The following is a 21,554-nucleotide window of genomic DNA, read 5'->3' as shown; positions in this document are numbered from 1 at the left end:
GTTACCCACAAAGACCAACACACACCAACTTAAAACCCAAGTAATGGAAAAGGGCTGATGAAACATTCCCTACCACGGCCTGCAGAGCTTACAAAACAAACCCACAACAAACCAGACTGCTACGGAAAAAGAGAAAAGAAAGCTGTCCTTGAGATGCAAGAAAAACTGCAGAAGAAAGCCGCGAGCCACTCTAAATAGCAGTGATGATGCAATGACAACAAAGCTTCCACCTAAAATTGGCAGGAATCCCGACTGTGCTGCGCACACGCACAGCGGGAGATGGCAACACCGGGAGCAGCGTTTGACAGCCTGCTCCTTGGCTGAGTGTTAAATCAGACCCCAGGAAACACTAGCAAAGCCCTAATTTTGGAAACCCTTGACGGCACATAAGCAGTTGTACATAATAACGGCTCTCTAGTAAGAGCCACCTACTTGTAAGCACCAAGAAAAAGGCTTGCATTGTTCCGGTCCATTGGTGGCCCATCTGCCGCCCCTTCCCGTGGGCCGCACACTATGTTTTCATAAAACAAAGCCTCGGGAGAGCTCCATACTTGTCACATCTCCCCGTTGGGTTTTGCATGGAGCCAGGAAGTGAAAAATTAAGCCTAGAATATTGATATTCTAATTTGCTGATGGAGGAGCTATACTTAGTTAGTAATTAATGTTCCTTTATTGAAGAAATGCTTTTGAACATATTCCATGGCCTGAGACAGTGGCGAGGGATACAAAGACTTGAGCCTCAAACTCTAGTGGGAGATCACAGTCCACACACATATGTGCTGGGCGGCACCACGGGCTAATCCTCCGAACCCCCCTTCACTCCACCCCGTGCATTCTAGCTTTTTTCTTCCTGGACCAAGCCGTCTTCTGCCTCAGAATCTTGTGATTTGCTGTTCTCTCATCCCCAGATATTTGATGGATCCATCCCTCTCTCATTCAGGTCTCTGTACAAATGTCACCTTCTTGGACCGCCTGGCCACCTCAGTTAAAATAACAATCCTTACTTTTCCATCCAGTCTTTTTATTCTCTCACTCTCACCTCTGTTATCTCCCAGATCAGTGGTTTGTCTTCATAATAGTGTCGGTATTTGATGTTAAAATAATGGTTGAAGTTATTGCTTTCTGATCTTTTCACCAAAAACCTCAATTCTTTCATGTTATTGTCAGGTTACCTGTCTTAGATATTAGATACAGAGCACATCTTAGGCCTTAGTTCAAGAAGAGAGAACACTCCTTAAAATGTAAGATTTACAGAACTGGTGCAAGTTCAAGGACAAAATTCCTCGAGGTAAAAGAAATCTGGTCACATCTTCTTTTGGAGGGCCGGGGGGGTGCCACCATGAAAGGATTCAGCTGTATCACTCATTTGGCATCCTTCATTGCCGTTTTCAGTTGGTGTTAATAAATGTTGATGAGGATGTGGTCTGGTGAATATGGCGGGTGGGTTAATACTTCCCAGGCAAAATCTTTTAACATGTCTGTAACTGGTTTTGAAGTGTGTGATGGTGCGTCATCATGAAACAAAATTACTTTGCCATGTCTTCTGGCCCATTCTAGTGGTTTTACAATTAAAGCGTGGTTCAAATTGATTATTTGTTTTTGGTAACGATCAGTATTAACGTTTTCACCTGGTTTTAGAAGCGCAGAATACACTACACCTTCCTGATCCCACCAAACGCAGAGCGTTGTCTTCTTTCCGAAGTGATTTGGCCTTGCAGTCGATGTTGATGGTTGACCTGGATCAACCCATGATTTTGTGCATTTGGGATTCTCAAAATAAATTCACTTTTCATTGTGTCACAATTCGATGCAAACAAGACTTTCTTTCGTGCCGTTGAAGCAACATTTTACTGATGACTTCGGTTTTCCATTTGTCTTTCATTCAGTTGATGTGGCACCCATTTTCCTTTCAAATATTTCCCATTGCTTGTAAATGATCAGAATCATTTGCTGAGCAACATTTAATCTTTCTGCAAGTTGTTTTTGAGTTTGACACGCATCTTCATCCAATAATGCTTGTAATTGTTGGTCTTCAAACTTTTTTGGTTGACCTGGACGTTCTGTCTCTCACATAGAACTCATTACTTTTAAAGCGTTGAAACCAGCATTCACAAGTATCTTGAGATGGAGCATGTTCACCATAAGCTTCCTGAACTATACGATAACTTTCAGCAGCACTTTTCTTCCAAATAAAGTAATGAATTAAAACTTCCCACAAATGCTCTTTTTTAGCACAAAATTCGACATTTTTAAGCGTAAAAATATCTATGATGTTAACACCTTCAGAAAATTTGACATATGAAGTTTTGAAGCTTGCTGTCAATACAACAAAATAGCATACACATCAAATCGCATATATATCAACATATGTGTAACTCCATCTACTGAAACAAATCCGCGTTATTAACCGGTACACCTAGTATACAGTGGTTCAGGGGACAGATGATAGCAGCAGGGATGAGGGTGATAAGAGAGACGGACAGGAAGGAAATCTAGGAGTTCACTGGGAGCCCCTGACAGCCTGGATATGGTAGGTAAGGGAGAGGTTGGTATCCAGGATGACCTCCGGCGTTCTAGCTTACTCAACAAGGATCCAGCACTAAGATTGACCTGGTTGGACCATAATCTCGCCTCTACAGACAGGATCACATACTGTGGCTTGTCAAACCCACTAGATTCACCTGGAGTGGAGGAGAAATTTCCTGAAGGAAAAGGGGTCCCAGTAGCAGGAAAAGAGAAATGGGAAAACCAGCTGAACAGACCCAGCTGTAGCTCCCACAGGCCACTGCAGAGATAACACGGAGGGTCTGGTCTCTGACCTTCGTGAGATACTGGCAATAAGCATCAGGCTTATATTCACCATTAATCACCAGTTTGCCTATACCATCAGGGCAGACACCAGGGGACACCATCCTGCTGCTCAGAAGGTCCTTGAGATGGTCAAATTCACTGCCATCGGCACACACCTGCAGGGGGCACTGTTACTCTTCTCACTCACTTCCCTGGTCCCTGAAGTAGCCAACCAGGTGTCATTTTACCTTAAATCAGAGGTTTAAAGGGCAGAAGGATTAGTTCCAACAGCCTCAGCCAAACTGGGAAGTGGCAGAAGGAGCTAAGGTAGTGTTGCTGCACGGAACATTTAGTCCTAGTTTCGCATAAACAGGCACAAAGACACACGCTCACGTGCTCCTTGGCATTCCTTAAACCTTTCCCATCGTGTCAAGGAGATGTGGATCTCAGGAAGAAAAAAATGCTCTTTGTTTATCCTAGGTGTTTCTTTCAGTGGTACCTGGAAGCCTTTGGCAAATATGTTAGAATTATAAACCAGGATGATAAGCCAGTGAGGAGGTTAAAATAACAAGAACGAGTCTTTCAAGGTCCCCTAAGGTACTCAGCAAACCGGTTGTATTCATGGCAAAGTAAAAGAAGCCAAATTGCCCAGGATGTTTGTCTAAGAAAATGATAGTGTGGCCTTTAGTGTATCCAGTGACGGATGTGGACTTGCCAAGGTTTGCTCAGTCCTTGTACAGGGACAGTGGTGGCTGCCGGCTTTATTGTAGAGAGGAAGGGGCAAATGCTGTCACTAGCACGTTGGCTTTTTGGGTTTGCTTTTCTTTTTTTAAGTATTGTTTTTAAAAATGTGTTGGAAGTATTTCAAGTAGTCAAGAAGGGAAACCAAACTCGGGGAAAGAGAAGGCACTGTCCCACAAAGCAACAGGAGACAAATCCTGGGTATTTGTCACAAGGGTGTTGAACAGTAAACAAAGCTAGTTGCAATCTTCTCTAAACTGGTGGGAATATTGGGCTGAAAGTATTAAGTAAATCAATGATGCTTCCAAGTTGGTAGTTTCTGTTCTTCTTGTGCTTCTCTGGGCCCGAGTCCACGGTCAGGGTTGCAGCCATCTCCAGGGAGGTTGTACCTTTGCTCTTGGCAGCTCTGCTCAGTGGTAAGAACCACGGTGTATGGAGAGCTCTGGATGGGCCAGTGCGCCAAGAGCTTCTCCTGTTATTTCCATTACATCTTCACAGCAGCCTGGGAGGTAGCCCTGTACTTTAACATGAAGACATTAAGGTCTCGCGAGGTCTTTCATCAGTAGGTTAACTTACTGAAAGTTCAAGTGGCCGTCATTAACTGAAAATCCAAAGCCAGTAAGTGATGGCACTAGGGTTGAAAACCTGGGAAGTCTGTGTCTAGTCTCTGCCGGCTGAGCGGTTGTTTTTAACTGTGCCTTCCACACTTTCTCTTCTATCTTGTTGCTCCATGAATTCTGGCCCTCTCGCTCCAGTCTGGGTCCAGGCAGAAGGTGGGGTGGGTGGGCATGATGGTAACAGAGGCTACATAAGAGGCAGATTTTACCTTTGTGCTTCAGTTCTCGGTTGACCACGGTGACACTCCTGCTGGCCACATGTGGGTGATTGGCAGCTGTGCCCAGTGCTGGCTCTGTTGCCAACAACTTCCCGGCATGCAGAGTGGACACGGAATGACCAAGGAAACCAGAGGAGCAGAGACTCATGTAACTTACCCAATAGCCATCGTTCCCTCTGTGCTTAGAAACAGAATGCAAATTGTATTCCAGCTGGCGATGGGCCCAACCGAAAGGCTACATTTTCCTGCTTCCCTGGCCTTCGTCAGCCATGTGACTAAATTGTAAGCAATAAGATTTTGCAGAATTGTTGCTAGAGTCTTTTGGGATTAATGGAAGCTGACTCAACAGGGAGGTGAGTCCTTTTGTCTCCTTCCTCCTTCCTAATGCCTGAGATGCAGATGCAATGGCTGGTGCTCCAACAGCTGGCTTGGACACTGAAGTCATTTACTTTAGGTGGGAATGCTTCTCCAACTGTAATGTGCATATGAATCACCTGGGAATTTTGTTAAAAATGAAAACTCTGGCCCTATTCGGTTTGGCTCAGTGGATAGAGCATCGGCCTTCGGACTGAAGGGTCCTGGGTTCGATTCCAGTCACAGGCACATGCTGGGGTTGTGAGCTTGATCCCCCCATGCAGGAAGCAGCCCGTCGGTGATTCCCTCTCATCATTGATGTTTCTATCTCTCTCCCCCTTTCCCTTCCTCTTTGAAATCAATAAAAATATATTTTTTAAAAAATGCAAACTCTTATTCAGTAGTTCTTAGGTATATTCCCTAGTACTTTTCACTGAGAGAACTTAGGTGCAGTAACCCTCCTAATATATATGAGTACACCTGACACCTAAATCTTGGCTTTTAAAAGCCGTTTGAGAAGAACAACAGCGCCGACTGTCAGTGCCAGCTTTCCTCGTGTCAGGGGATCTCCTGGACCCTTGCTAATTCAATTTTTCCCCATTCCGGTCCTTCCCTATCACTGCCCCCTTCACCTTGGATCATGTTCAAGAAATGTGAAGAAAAAGCCAATGTGTCCAATTGCATCCAGTTGAAAACATCAGTTTTAAAGGGTGTTAAGAACCAACTAATAGAGCAATTTCCAGTTATTGAACCATAGCTTAATCAAATCATGCCTAAGAAAGATCCTGTCAAAATAGTGTGATGCCATAAACATATAGAAATCCTTATAGTAAATAGAGAGCTACTATTTTTTAGACAAAGAGAAGGGCCTTTTTATCCAACCCTAAGATGGCTTACAAATATCCCTTTATGGTGCCACACTAGCATGTTGAAAAGGAGCCATCAAATTTGTACTCGGTGGAGCAAATATCATGTGTCGAAGCTTAACTTCACCTAGAGCTAAACTTGGCCCCGCTGCTGCTGCAGATACGATTGTTGCTATCCCAGCAGGAGGAAGACAGCACACTCTGTGTGTCGGAGCCATGAGATGTCTGCAGAAGATACTGAGAAAGTAAACAAAGGAATTGGCATCAGAGATGTCCATTAATTAAATGATGGGCATTGGCATATGAAGACATATAAATGAGCCTCAGGCCCAAGCTGGTTTGGCTCAGTGGCTAGAGCATCAGCCCATGGACTGAAGGATCCCAGGTTTAATTCCAGTCAAGGACATGTACCTTGGTTTCAGGCTTGATCCCCGGCCCCAGGTTGGGGTGCATGTGGGAGGCAACCTTCCTCTCTCTAAAATCAAATTTTTTTAAATAAAGGCCAGAGAAGAAAAGTCATATGACTAGATGTAGAAAAAACTTTTGACAAAAACCAACACCCATTCATGACAAAAACTTAGCAGACTAGGAATAAAGGGGAACTTCCTCAACTTGATAAAAATTATTTACAACAGCCCTAACCAGTTTGGCTCAGTGGATAGAGCGTCCGCCTGCGGACTGAAGGGTCCCCAGTTCGATTCCGGTCAAGGGCATGTACCTTGGTTGCAGGCACATTCCCAGTAGGGAGTGTGCAGGAGGCAGCTGATCAATGTTTCTCTCTCATCGATGTTTCTAACTCTCTATCCCTCTCTGTAAAAAATCAATAAAATATTTTTTTTTTAATTATTTACAACAAACCTATAGCTAACATCATATTTAATGGCAAGAACCTCAAAGCTTTCTCACTAGGAACAGGTACAAGGCAAGAATGTCCCTTTCACCACTACTTTTCAGCACCATACTGGAAGGCCTTGCTAATGCAATAAGTCAAGAAAAGGAAATGAAAGGTGTATAGGTTAAGAAGGAAGACGTAAAACTATCCTTAGTTACAAATGATGTGATTGTCTATGGAGAAAAAAAATCAACCCAAAACTCCTGGTACTAATAAGCAATTATAGCAAGGTTGCAGAATACAAGGTTAATATACAAAAGTCAATTGCTTTCCTATATACCAATAATGAACAAGTGATATTTGAAATTTAAAATACAATCCATTTACATTGGCTTCCAAAAAAATGAAACATTTAGATATAAATCTAACAAAATATGTACAAGATTTTTTTTAGGAAAACTACAAAATTTCAATGAATAAAATCAAAGAAGAACTAAACAAATGTAAATTCCATGTTCATTAACAAGCAGGTATGGTCAATATTGTCAAGATGTCTGTCTTCTCAACTTGATCTATAGATTCAATGCAATTCAATTAAAATCCCAGCAAGTAATTTTGTGGATGTCAATAAACTAATTGTAAAGTTTATATGGAGAGGCAAAAGACCCAAAATGGCCAACCCAATATTGAAGGCCAGGATGAGGGCTACCACCGCCCCCCACTCCCCCAGTGCACGAATGTTGTGCACCGGGCCTCTAGTTTTGTTATAAATCTAAAACTGCTCTAAAATAGTCTTTTTGCAAAAGAGAAAATGTAGCAAAATGTAAAATCCTGGTGAATATAAATATGTCAAAATTCTCAATATTTGCAACTTTTCTGTATGTTGAGAATTATTTCAATGAAAAGTAAAAAAAACAAAAGTATGCCATCTTTCAAGTAATTAGTTTCTAATTTTAGAAATTCATAACCTGAGAAAAAATAGTATTTGATGTTTGAACCACTCATTCAACAAGCATTTATTGAACGCCCACCATGTGCCAAGCATTAAAGCTAGAGAGACTACTCAGTTGGGACCCTACCCTTAATGCCCGTGCAGAGAGATAGGTCTGAGTCTAGTACCTGCTTTTTCCACTCTGCTGAGTCAGCTCCTCTCTAGGATCCTGAGGTAGATTTCAATGCAAACCCCCCGAGCTGTTATCACTGTCTTTGTTGCTGTCACTGCCCTCATAATCCACTCCTTCAAATAGCAAAAATCCTTCCTCACACTGGAGAAAAAGTAAGTAAAGAGAAAAAGGTTACATGTAGGTTTGTGGAAAGCCGTAAGTAATAGTAATAGCATATACTTCAAGACATTTCATTGTATTAATACACGAATAGTCCACATTGTAAGACTCCCGACTTTTGCAGAGCTTTTGAAGACATTTCCCTTGGTTTGGGAATCAATATGAAAACATCTATTGTGCTGCAGTTATCAATGTTAAATTGCATCTGAGGTTTGGCTTGTTCCAAAGCACTAAATCAAGTTGTAGATTGCTCATGGCCTTAGCAGAGCAATTGTCACCGAGGCATGTGATACCCCACTTGCCACCTTTTCTGCGATGCAGGGCCTAGGCACAAAAACACTGTTATGTTTTTCATAACAGTCAAACTGAAAACCCAAGTTTCCATCAACAACAGAATGGATAAATCGTGGTATATTCGTACAATGGAATAGTATACTGCAACAAAAAAAAGGCAAACTACTGCTACACATGGCAAGGATAGATCTCACAGACTAATGTTGGATAGACACCAAGCACAAGAGTCCACGTTGAGTGAATTCATTTCTATGAAGCTCAGAACCAGCTAACACAATGTATGCTGGTAGACGCAGGGAAAGTGCTCACCCTTGGAGAGGGGTGAATATTAACCGAGTGCAGGCACAAGGGAGCCTCCGGGGGTGCTGAAGATATTCTGTATCTTGATCTGGTAGTGATTACATGGTGATTATAAACACTGGCTAAAAATCACAAAGCTGTACTCTAGATTTTTGTACCCAACTGTATGTAAATACCTCAATTTTAAAATTAAATAGGATTGCCCTAGCCCAGTGGTTGGCAAACTCATTGGTCAACAGAGCCAAATATCAACAGTACTTCTTCAAAATAGACTCGCCCAGGCCGAAAACCGACGTCTGTGCATGGGCCACGAAGTTTCAATCGCACTGTACGTGCGCCTGCACGTGGTATTTTGTGGAAGAGCCACACTCAAGGAGCCAAAAGGCCGCATGTGGCTCGCGAGCCGCAGTTTGCAGACCATGGCACCAGTTTGGTTCAGTGGACAGAGCGTCAGCCCATGGACTGAAGGGTCCTGGGTTTGATTCCGGTCAAGGGCACATACCTCAGTTGCAGGCTCAATCCCTGGCCCTGGTCCAATGATATTGGGACCAATATTTTTCTATTGCTATAAAAAAATGTCATTGGAATTTTAGTAGGGATTGCACTGAATCTATAGATTGCTCTGGGTTGTATGAGTATTTTTTTAAACCCTTATTCAAGGATATGTTTTTATTGATTTTAGAGAGAGGAAGAAAGAGAAACATTGATGTGAGAGAGAAACATCGATCAGTTGCCTCCTATATGCACCTCGACTGGGGATAAAACCCACAACCTAGGTATGTGCCCTGACCAGAAATTGAATAACTTTTCTGCCCCTTTCTCTTTGTCTTCTTTTGATACCCCTAGAATGGGAATGTTTATTGGCTTGATGTTATCCCATAAGTCCCTTAAGCTATCTTAACTTTTTTATTGCTTTTTTCCCCCTTCTCTGATTGTATAAGCTCCACTGCCTTATCTTTGATCTCACTGGTCCTTTCTTCTGCTTCATCTAGTCTATTGTTGAACCCCTTTAGTGTGCTTTCCCGTTTAATTACTGTATTCTTTAGCCCTGTGACTTCTATTTTGTACTTTTTTATATTTTATATCTCTTTGTTGATGTTCTGTGTTTATCCATTCTTCTGAATTCAGTGAGCATCTTTATGACCATTATCTTGAACACTTTATCAGATAAATCACGTATTCTCATTTCATTAAGGACGTTCTCTTAAGTTTTATTTTGTTCTTTCTTTTGGAACATATTCCTTTGTTTCTTTATTTTCTTTGACTATGTTTGTGTCTATATATTAGATAAATAATATTTCATTGTGTGTGTATATAATCACATTTTCTTTATTCATTCATCTGTTGGTAGGCACTCCTAGAAGAAGACATAGAAAAGAGGTCATTTGTTGATTGTTTCTTTTGCTATTCAGGTTGTTTTCATATGATGGCTGTTAACATGCGAATGCATATATCTTTTAGATATCCTGTTTTCATTTCTGTTGGGTATATGCCCAGTCATAAAATTGCTGGATCATATGGTAAATCTATTTTTAATTTTTTTTACAAACCTCCATATTATTTTCCACAGTGGCTAAAAACAATTTTATTCCCATCAACAGTGTACAGGGTTCCCATTTCTCCACATCCTCACCAACACTTATCTCGTCTCTATTTTATAATAGCCATTCTAACCAGAATGAGGTGATATCTCATTGTGGTTTTGATTTGTATTTCCTGATGATTACTGATGTTGAGCATCTGTTCATATAACTGTTGGCCATATAAATGTCTTCTTTGGAAAATTTCCTATATTTGTTTCTCTGCCCACTTTTAAATTGGATCGGGTTTTTTGTTGTTGTTATTGAGTTATCTGAGTACCTTATATATTTTGAATATTAACCCTTATTCAATTTATGATCTGAAAATTTTTTCTCCCATTCTATAACTTACCTTTTCTTTATTACAAGTATTTTTTATTGACTTCAGAGAGGAAAGGAAAGCGAGAGAGAAATAGAAACATCCATGATGATAATCATTGATCAGCTGCCTCCTGCAGGCCCCCCCCCCAACTGGGATCGAACCTGCAACCTAGGCATGTACCCTGACCAGGAATTGAACCGTGACCGCTTGGTTCATAGGCCAATGTTCAACCGTTGAGCCACACTGGCCAAGCTATAGGTTACCTTTTCATTTGTTGGTTGTTTCTCTTGCTGTACCAAAGCTTTTAAGTTTGGTGTAGTTTTATTTATTGTTTTACGTTTTTGTTTGTGCGTTTGGTGTCCTATTATAAAAAGCATTGTCCAGACCAATGCCAAGGATCTCTTTTCTATGTTTTCTTCTAGGAGTTTTCTGGCATCAGATCTTAGGTCCCTGATCTATGTGGAGTTGATTTTTGTGGTGTAAGATAGGGGTCCAATTTTGTTTTCTTAGCATTGTTATCCAGTTTTCCCAGCACCACTTGTTGAAGAGGTGTTCTTGGCTCCCTGGTTTTAAATATTCGTTGACTGTATATGCAGGCTCTCTATTCCATTCTGTTGGTCTATGTGTCCATTTTTATGCAAGACCACATTGTTTTAATTACTGTAGCTTTGTAGTACACAGTTAACCCTTGAACAAAGTGGTCTTGAACTACAAGGGTCCTCTTATACACAGACTTTAAAAATCAACTGTGTGTTATATGTTTTTATTGATTTCAGAGACAGGGAGAGAGAGAGAGATAGAAAAAATGATGAGAGAGAAACATCCATCAGCCACCCCCTGCCCACCCTTACAGGGGATCAAGCTCCCAACCCAGGCATGTGCCCTGACCAGGAATCAAACGGACAACCTCCTGGTGCACTGGATGGCACTCAACCAACTGACCCACACCAGGCGAGCATCGGCTGTATTTGAATCCACAGTTGGGAATCAGTGAGTGCAGAGGGCCGCTATGTGAAGTTTTTAGTCTGCGCCCCCAACCCCTGCGGGTGTTTAAGGGTCAACTACAGTTTGAAATCAGCAAGTGTGATGCCTCCAATTTGTTCTTCCTCAGGTTTGCTTTGGCTATTGTCTTTTGTAGTTCCATAGACATTTTCGGATTTTTTTTCCTATTTCTGTGAAGAATGCCATTGGAATTTTGATAGGGATTGAATCTTTAGATAGCTTTGGGTAATAAAAACATTTTAATAATATTAATTCTTCTGATCCATAAACACAGAATGTCTTTTTGTGTCTTCTTCAATTTCTTTTTTTTTTAAAGTCATAGTTTTTGTTATATAGTCTTAGTCCTAGGTTTTTATTTTCATTATGAATGGTACAGTTTTATTTTTTCAGATGTTGCATTAATACAGAAATACAACTGATTTCTGTTGGTTAATTTTGTATCTGCAACTTGAATGTTTTTGATCTTAGAGAAAAAGTTTTCCATTTCCCACTATTGAGTATGAAGTTAGCTGTGATCTTGTCATATATGGCCTTTATGTTGAGGTATGTTCCTTCAATACTCAATCTGAGGATTTTTATCATAAAGGGATGTCATCCACAACCCCACCACCCAACCCTCTGGCAACTATTGGTTTTTCTGTATCTCTGAGTCTATTTGTTTTATTTGTCACTTGTTTAGTTTTTTAAAATCCCATTCATAAAAAAGTGAAATACAGTATTTATCTTTCTCTGATTTATATTACTTAGCATAATACCCTCCAGGTCTATCCATGTTGTCATAAATGGCAAAATTTCATTCTTTTTCCTGGCTGAGTAATACTCATGTGTGTGTGTCCTTCTTTATCCATTCATTTATTGGTGAACACCTAGGTTGCTTCCATATCTTGGATATTGTAAATAATACTGCAGTGAACACAAGGGTGGGTATATCTTTTAAAATTATTGTTTCAGCCGAAACCGGTTTGGCTCAGTGGATAGAGCGTCGGCCTGCGGACTGAAGGGTCCCAGGTTCGATTCCGGTCAAGGGCATGTACCTGGGTTGCGGGCATATCCCCAGTAGGAGATGTGCAGGAGGCAGCTGATCGATGTTTCTCTCTCATCGATGTTTCTGACTCTCTATCTCTCTCCCTTCCTCTCTGTAAAAAATCAATAAAATATATTTAAAAAAAAAAATAAAAATAAAAATAAAATTATTGTTTCATTTTCTTTAGGTAAGTGCCCAAAGTGGAATTACTGGGTCCTTCTTTGTCTCTTGTTATAGCCTTTGTTTTAAAGTCTATGTTGTCTGATATAAGTATTGCTATTCCAGCTTATTTTTATTTTCATGAAATATCTTTTCCATCCCTTTATTTTCAGTCTGTGTGTATATTTCAATTTGGAGTCTCATGTAGGCAGCATATGTATGGGTCTTGTTTTTTTATCCATTCAGTTACCCTGTTTTCTAAGGGAGCACTTAGTCAATTAACATTTAATGTAATTAGTGAGCCCTGGCCGATTTGGTTCAGTGGTTAGAGCATCGACCCATGAACCGAAAGGTTTTGGGTTTGATTCCCAGCCAAGGGCACATACCTCAGTTGCAGGCTCAATCCTGGGCCTGTCAGGGCGCATGTGAGAGGCAACCAATCGGTGTGTCTCACACTGATGTTTCTCTCTCCCCTCCTTCCATCCTTCCACACTCACAATTTTAATTGTTTTCATACTAGATTTATAAGTGGTTGGTCTACTTTCTTTAATATAGGGTGTCCCCAAAAAAGTATACACACTTTAACAGCTGGTATCTCAATTTTGAAAATGAACTGTATTTTAATAAATGTTGCCTTTATAATTATTCAAAGTGTATGTATACATTTTGGGGGGGATATTCTAAATATGTTTGCCTTTACTAGTGACATTTTTCCACCATATATTTTTTTTAATATATCTTTATTGATTTTCAGAGCGGAAGGGAGAGGGAGAGTTAGAAACATCAATGATGAGAATCATTGATTGGCTGCCTCCTGCACGCCCCCTACTGGGGGTGGAGTCTGCAACCCTGGCATGTGTCCTTGACTGGAATCAAACCTGGGACCCTTCAGTCCGCAGGCCGACGCTCTATACACTGAGCCAAATCAGCTACAGCTCCCCATATATTTATTTCTAGTTTTTGCCTTTTTTTTCCCACTTAAAGAATTCCTTTTAACATTTCTTGTAATGCCAGTTTAGTGATAATGAACTCCTTTACCTTTTGCTTGTCTGAGAAAATCTTGATCTCTCCTTTAATTCTGATAACCTTGTTGGATATTCTTGGTTGTAGGTTTTATCCCTTTGATCATGTTGACTATATCATGCCACTCCCCTCTGGACTGAAAAGTTTCTGTTGAAAAGTCAGCTGATAGTCTTATGGGCATTCCCTTTTATGTAACTAGTTGTTTTTCTCTTGCTACTGTTAGATTCTCTCTTTAACTTTTAACAATTTAATTATAATCTTCCTTGGTATGTTTCTTTGGATTCATCTTGTTTGGGACTCTCTCCGCTTCCTGGACATGGATGTCTAGTTCCTTCCCCAGATAGGGAAGTTTTCAGCCATTATTTTCTCATATTGATTTTCTGTCCCTTTCTCTCTTCTTCTGGGACCCCCATGAATCAAATATTAATGCACTTAATGTTGTCCCAAAGGTCCCTTATGCTATCCTCATTCTTTTTCTTTTTGATCTTCCAATTGGGTGATATCCACTATCCTGTCTTCCTGATTGCTGTTCATCAGGAAGACAGAATAGTAGAAATCACTCATCTGCTATTGATTCCCTCTGGTGTATTTTTCATTTCAGTTGTTATATTCTTATTCTTAAGTTCTGATAGGTCCTTTAAAAAACACACACACACAAAACATTTTTATCTCTGTTGACGTTAACACTGAGTTTGTCCACATGTCTGCAGAATTTGATGAGCATCTTGATGACTATTACTTTGAACTCTTCATCTAGTAGACAGCTTACCTCAGTTTCATTTAGTTCTTTTTCTGGGGTTTTATCCTGTTTGTTTGCTGATTTGTTTGAAACATATTGTTTTCTCTCCTCATTTTGCCTCTTTGTTTTCTATGTATTAGGTAGGTCAGCTAAATCTTCTGGTCTTGAAAAAGTGGCCTTATTTAGAAGGTGTCCTGTGGGGCCCAGTGGTGGAATAACCCTTGTCACCAGAGCCAAGTGCTCCAGAGGTGTTCCCAGGTGAACTAGTGTGGCCTCCTGTTGTGGCTGGGCCACAACTTCTATGGACGCACACTGACAGGTGAGGCTGATCCCTGGCCCACTGGCTGTAAGGCCTGGCCCCTCACTGGTGTGCAGGACAGGCCTTCAGTGTGGCTGGCTGAGAGGCCTGACCATGCTGTTGCAGATACACTGCTGTGTGCTGTGTGCTGGTGCTGACAGAGGCTGCCGCCCACTAGTGTGGCAGCGCAGGAGCTGCTTTGGAGGGATGCTAGCTTGGTGGGTCCTCAGGGAAATGCCAGGGTGGGGTGAACAGTGCTAGCAAGGTTAATGGAGAGTTAGAAATGGCACCTGCTAGGTTAGAGAAAGGGTGCTTGCCAGCATCTCTGCCTTAGGAGAAAGTTCCAACAGAGCCCTGTCCTTTCAGTACACATTTTAAAATTAGTCAATGTCACATATGACCTAGGTACTTTTCAAACTGCTCTGTGCTGGGACTCAAAGAGCATAACCTACAGCCTTTTGGCTCTCCCAGATGTAAGCCCTGCTGGTTTTGAAAGCCAGATGTTATGGGGGCCCCCCTTCCTGGTTTAGGTCCCCCAGGCTAGGGCTCAGACCCCTCTCTCTTTGGAGACAACCTCCACATTTGTGATATCCCTCCCACTTGTGAGTCACCGCATGGGGCGTGGGGGTAGGGTAGGTCCTGACTAGACTTAGTCTCCACCCCTCCTACCTGTTTCAATGTGGCTTTTCCTTTATATCCATAGCTGGAGAAATCTGCTCTGCCAGTCTTCAGGTCATTCTCAGAGAGCTGTTCTATATATGGTTGTAGTTTTGGTGTCAATGAGAGGATCTTCCTACTCTGCCATCTTGAACTCAGAGCCAGGAGCCTTGCTCTTGAATGTCAATATAGCTTGTCCGTGAAATGTCGTTCCTTGTTGGTGCACTGCCCCTGCAACAAAGGTGTCTCAGGATAGGATTGGAGTCACTCAGAAAATATTCCGATTTAGAATTTTAAGCTTAGCCTGGTTAAAGACCTCCTTTTTCTTCTAAAGAATGACTTTCTCTTAGATTTTGACTGCCATAAAATGTTACAACAGAAAGGCATTTTTATGTTTTGACTTAACTATTGTATGCTTTTAAATACCTGTGTCATTCCACCCCCCACCCCCCAGACTGAAGGTAGCCCATGTACCTGCGATTTCATGGGACTTCACTTTTTTCTTCTTGTAGTATATAGGCAGAGTATGCTACATAGAACCTAAGAGCCTGAAATGTAGCGCTTGTAGGTCTGGATTCAAATACCATCTTCACCACCACTTACTATGTGATTTGGGGCAAGTCACTACACTTGTTGACTAGATCATTGAACCAATCTCATAGGGTGATTATATAGTGCATGGAAAGTAAACATGTAGTACATGGTCAATATTAGCATTTACAACTATTGATTCAAATACAGGCTTTCTGTCATTGTGGGGGGGGGGGGGGAGAAGATTCTGTGATTTTTAAAACAACACATGCCCCCACCTTAAGAATCACTGCTCTGTACAGGTGCATCAGTACTGTGTCTCTTTCTAGTAAACATAAGCTTTGTTCCTCAGATGCTTACTTCACAGTTTCCATTGTTGACCATTGTTAAGGTGCCACCAAATTATCAGTGCATCATAATTGGTATTGTAAATAATAGTCACCAACACTTGTGATTAAACTTTAGATCTATTCAACAAATAAGTTTAAAGGTAGAAAAGATAGGTCTACCATACAGTTTAGCATCTGACTCATTTTACATTATAACTTTTTATGCTGTTACTTTAGAAATTAGTCAAAATGTCTTACATTAATTTTAATGTTTGCAAAATATTAACATTTGGGGACTGAGCTGGAGGGAGAGGTGAAAGGCATAGGGAGATAAATGGTGACGGAAGGAGATTTGGCTTGGGGTGGTGAACACACAACATAGAGACAGATGATGGGTTGTGGAATTGTGCACTTGAAACATGTATAATTTTGTTAACCAGTATCACCCCAATGCATTCAATCAAAAGGGGGAAAAAACTACTTAGGAACTGATAAAGTACTTTTGTATGTCAGACTGGCACATGCACTTGGCAATTTGAAAATAATCATAAAATATTTCAAGTACCATACTTTTTCACTTGGGGGTGGGGGTGATAAGTAAAAACAAAACTCCATCACCAACCATAAATCCCTCTGCTCATATATACCTTATCAATGGTTAGTATATAACTTAATGGGATCTTTTAAAAATACAAATATTTTTACTTCTAATGTGAAGAGCCTTTCCTTTACAGAAAAAAAAATGTTTAGGCCAATGAATATCCCATGTTTCAAATTTTCTGAGAATATTATTATAACAAAATCAAAAAGTAAATTACATGTGTTTCTACCTTTGTAGATAAGACCATCTTTCCTGCCTCCCCCCCCCCCCAGCCCCCAATTTGCCATGATTATGATGGACAGATAAAAAGCTGAATAAGACACCACCTAAAATTTGAAATTGGCTTACCCTTTAAATTCTTGCCATGTATGTATGTACACTTGAAACAAGGTGATTGAGAAGATCTGAGATGTATCAAAGTGGTAACTAAGAACCGTTAAATCTAACCAATGAGATTGTCGAACTTTATAGAAGAAAGTGAGTCAGTATGAAGTCTAGATTGAGATAGGAATTCATTAATGTAGCTTTGGCCTTATCCAAAGGTGTACCTGTCCTCATTGGAAGACTCCAGGATGTCTTCATGACGGTGTGGTTTCCTAGCACAGCAGTGCGCCAGACTATCGTGCTTGGTGGTATTGGCTATTGGATTGACCAGTTCCACCCATTTTGCTTCCAGCTTGAATCCAACTTCTGATTTTACTTTGTTTCCATGAGAACTGTTTTACTGTAGTCCCCCTTATCTGCAGTGCCCCTTTCCATGGTTTCAGTTACCTGCAGTCAACCAGTCTGAAAATATTAAATGAAAAATTCCAAAGAGAAATAAGCAATTCATCTTTAACATTGTGTGCCATTCTGAGTAGTGTGATGAAATCTCATGCTGTCCTGCTTAGGCGGAGCCAACCCTTTATCTAGTGTCTTCCCGCTTTCTCGTTAATAGCCATCTGTTATCAAATTGACTGTCATAGTATCACTGTGCTTGTGTCAAGTAACTCTTATTTTACTTAATAATGGTCCCAAAGCACAAGAGTAGTAATGCTGGCAATTAGGATATGCCAAAAGGAAGCTGTAAAGTGCTTCCTTTAAGTGAAAATATGAAAATTCGATGTTATCCATGGTTTCAGGAATCCACTGATGGTATTGTAATATATCCCCCTGTGGATAAGAGGGGACTCATGAATAGAATGTACTCATTAAACACAAGTATCCAGGTCCTCTTCAAAGTCATTTACTCATTGCAAATGCATAATCTGGGGCCATGATTTTACATCAAAAGAACAAAAAAGTTTCAAAGTATTCTCTAAAATAGCGGTCGCCAACCTTTCGGACCTCACAGACCACCAGTCTAAAATGTCACCTGTAATCGACTACTGTCATGGGCTGCACACAGACCCCATATACAACAGTGGCTCCGTAAGATTATAATGAAGCTGAAAAATTCCTACCACCTAGTGACATCCTAGACATTGCAACATCACAACATAATGCATTACTAATGTGTTTGTGGTAATGCTGGTGTAAACACTTATGATGCCAGTCATAAAAGTATAGCACATACAATTAAACAGTACATTAACACTTGATAATATTACTGGTCCGAGTATTTACTATGCTATATAATTAGAGTATAGTCTATTAAAAAGTTTGCTGTGAAACTATATGCTATTATGTCAGCAGCAGCCTCATACATCTTGTTTACCATGTCTCTTGATGAAATCAAGCACAAAATGATTCAGTCTCATGTTTTCTTCATCATGGCCCCTTAGTGTACAAGATTTACTAATAATGTTGCCAGTAAGAGGGCATGTCTAGTGAATGACCTGAAAACAAAAGTAGTGATTAAGGACTACGAAGGTAGAGAAAATCAGTCATGGTTATCTCTCTCTTGCCAAGCAAGTCCCATTCCACCTTAGTAACAATCTTGAAGAAAAAGAACGAAGTGGTGGAAACTGTTAAAGGACCTGCTTTTTTAAAATTATTATTAAATATATTTTATTGATTTTTTAGAGAGGAAGAGAGAGGAATAGAGAGTAAGAAACATAAATCAGCTGCCTCCTACACACCCCCTACTGGGGATCTGCCTGCAACCAAGGTACATGCCCTTGACCGGAATTGAACCTGGGACCCTTCAGTCCGCAGGCCGACACTCTATCCACTGAGCCAAACCGGTTAGGGCAAGGTCCTGCTTCTTGAAGGCATAGAGACTAACAAAAATTCAAGAAGGGCCTACATGAGACATGGAGAAACTTGCAATGACCTGACAGAAGACCAGACACAAAAGCATATCCTTCTCAGCCATGATGATCATGGCAAAAAACAAAACCTGTTTGCAATGTTGAAAGAAAAGGTTAGACCAGACTATGATGTTAAATTTACTGCTATCTCTGGGTAAACAATTCGAGAATTGTTATTCATTACATAATGCAAAAGTGGTGAATCCGCCAGTGTCGATGTGAAGGCAGCAGAAAAAAACCTGTAAACTCTAGAGACGCTGACTGTGGAAAATTACTTGGCAGAGCAAATATTCAATATAGATGAAAACTCTCGATTCTGGAAATGGATGCCTAAAAGGACTTTCATCCAGGAGGGGAGGAATAACTGCCACTGATTTTCCACCTTCTACCTTCGTAGCCCTGAGTCATTTTACTTTTGTTTTCAAGGCTTTTAAAGGACAGAATAACAATCTTGCTTGGGGGCAGTGTTGCAGGTTACAAATGTAAACCCTTTGTGATCTGGCACAGTGGCAACTCCAGGGCCTTCAGGCATATCAACAAACACACATTGCCAGTGTATTACAGAAGCAATAAAGTAATGGATGACCCAGCTCCTCTTCCAAGATGCCCTTCTGAATTGCTCTGCTAAGCAAAATCAAGTACTGTTCGGAGAGTAACATATATTTCAAGGTTTTGCTTATTGTTGATAAAGCTCCTGGGAAATCTTTTATTGGTGATGCAATTCTGAAAAGGATTACATCTGACTGCATTGAGAACCTTGCTTAGGCTGGGGTGATGTCACCAGCAAGTGTTTAACTGTCATCTGGGACACTTAAAAGGTCAGTCTATGACTTCAAAGGAGTTGAGGATGAGGTTGCAAAAATCAACAAGGCTGTGGTTGAGCTCTGGCCGGTTTGGCTCAGTGGACAGTGTTGGCCTGTGGGCTGAAGGGTCCCGGGTTTGATTCCGTTCAAGGGCACATGCCTGGGTTGGGGGCTTGATTCCCAGTATGGGGCATGCAGGAGGCAGCCGATCTATGATTCTGATTGTTCATGTTTCTCTCCTTCTCCCTCTCTGAAATCAGTAAAAATAAAAAAACAAAACAAAAAACCAACAACAACAAAAAGAAAACACTTAAAAAAAAAAAAAAAGCCTGTGGTTGAAATGGCAAGCAACTCTAACTGGGTGTGGGTGAGGACACTGCTGCTAGTGGTTCCTGAGGAATTGACTAATGAGTTGTTAGGGCTGCAATAGCTGAAGAGGAAAAAGGAAACTGCAGAACAAGAACCCCCCAAGAAAACTCAGTAAAGGGAATAGCAGCTTTTGTAGATCTCAGTAAGGTCCTTAAAAAGTTTGAAAACATGGACCCCAACACCTAATAGGTTTTCATCAATAAAGAGGAATGTTCATGATGTACAGCGTGCTTACAAGAATACTTACAATAGAAAAACAAGCCCAGCAAACCACAATGGACAAATTTTTGAAGAGTAACAGCTTCAGAAATAGCCTTAAGGCAGGTCCTCCAGGAAGTTTTCAGGAGGCACTGTCGTCATAGATGAGAGCTCCATGTATGTTATTGCCCCCCTGTAGACCTTCCAGTGGAACAAGATATGGAGGTAGAAGACAGTGATACTGATGACCCTATGGGCCTAATTGTGTTTATGTCTTAATTTTTAACAAAGTCTAAAAAATTTTTTTTAATTTTAGTAGAAAAAACGTGTACTGAATAAGAATATAAAGAAAACATTTCTGTACAGATGTACAAAATGTGTTTTAAGCTTAGTGTTATTATAAAAGATTCAAAAAATTAAGACAAAGGTAAAAAGTTACAGTAACCTAAGTTTAATTATGAAAAAAGTTGATAAATTTCATGTAGTCCAAGTGTTGTCAGTCTGCTATCATGTCCGAGGCCAGTGGTTCTCAATCTTCCTAGTGCCGCGACCCTTTAGTAGTTCATGTTGTGGTGACCCCCAACCATAAAATTATTTTCGTTGCTACTTCTTAACTGTAATTTTGCTACTGTTATGAATTGTAATGGAAATATCTGATATGGATGTATTTTCATTGTTACAAACTGAACATAAAGATAGTGATTAATCACAAAAACAATATGTAATTATGTGTTTTCCGATTATCTTAGGTGACCCCTGTGAAAGGGTCGTTCAACCAAGGGGTCGCGACCCACAGGTTGAGAACCGCTGTCCTAGGCCTTCCATTCACTAAGCACTCACTGACTCACCCAGAGCAACTTCCAGCCCTGCAAGCTCCATTTATGATTAAGTGCCCTGTACAGATATTCCATCTTATCTTTTATGCCCTATTTTACTGGACCTTTTCTGTTTAGGTACACAAATACCACTGTTACCACAGCCTACAGTGTTCAGTGCAGTAAAATCCTGTGCGGGCTGTAGCCTAGGAGCACCAGGTTATACCAGATAGCCGTGTGTGTAGTGGGCTATACCATCTAGGTTTGCATAGTGCACACTATGTTCACACAAAGACAAATTGCTATTGATGCATTTCTCATCCCCAACATGTATTCCCATTGGTAAGCCAGCCACATGCCTATAGTTTGGTGGGAGGCAAAGTACAGTCATATACTGAATGACATTTTAGTCATTAACAGATTCCATGTATACGATAGTGGTCCCATTTATATATGGAAAAGCCTAAGCAACCAGCTGGCCAGTAGCTATGACACGCACTGACCACCAAGGGGCAGACACTTAAAGCAGGAGCTGCTGAGCTGCAGTAGCGGTTCTCGAGCGACATAACCCAGAGCCG

At 40.7% G+C, this 21,554-nt stretch overlaps 1 pseudogene; it reads left to right on the top strand.

Moving 5' to 3' along the window:
• The first annotated feature begins 5,360 nt into the window (after positions 1 to 5,360).
• On the top strand, positions 5,361 to 6,217 carry LOC132219663 (malignant T-cell-amplified sequence 1-like; annotated as a pseudogene).
• The last annotated feature ends 15,337 nt before the right edge of the window (positions 6,218 to 21,554 follow it).

The sequence above is a fragment of the Myotis daubentonii genome, chromosome 17, assembly GCF_963259705.1.
Source record: "Myotis daubentonii chromosome 17, mMyoDau2.1, whole genome shotgun sequence".
NCBI lineage: Eukaryota > Metazoa > Chordata > Mammalia > Chiroptera > Vespertilionidae > Myotis > Myotis daubentonii.
Note: the sequence above shows the minus strand (reverse complement) of the source record. Positions and strands in the feature narration are given on the sequence as shown.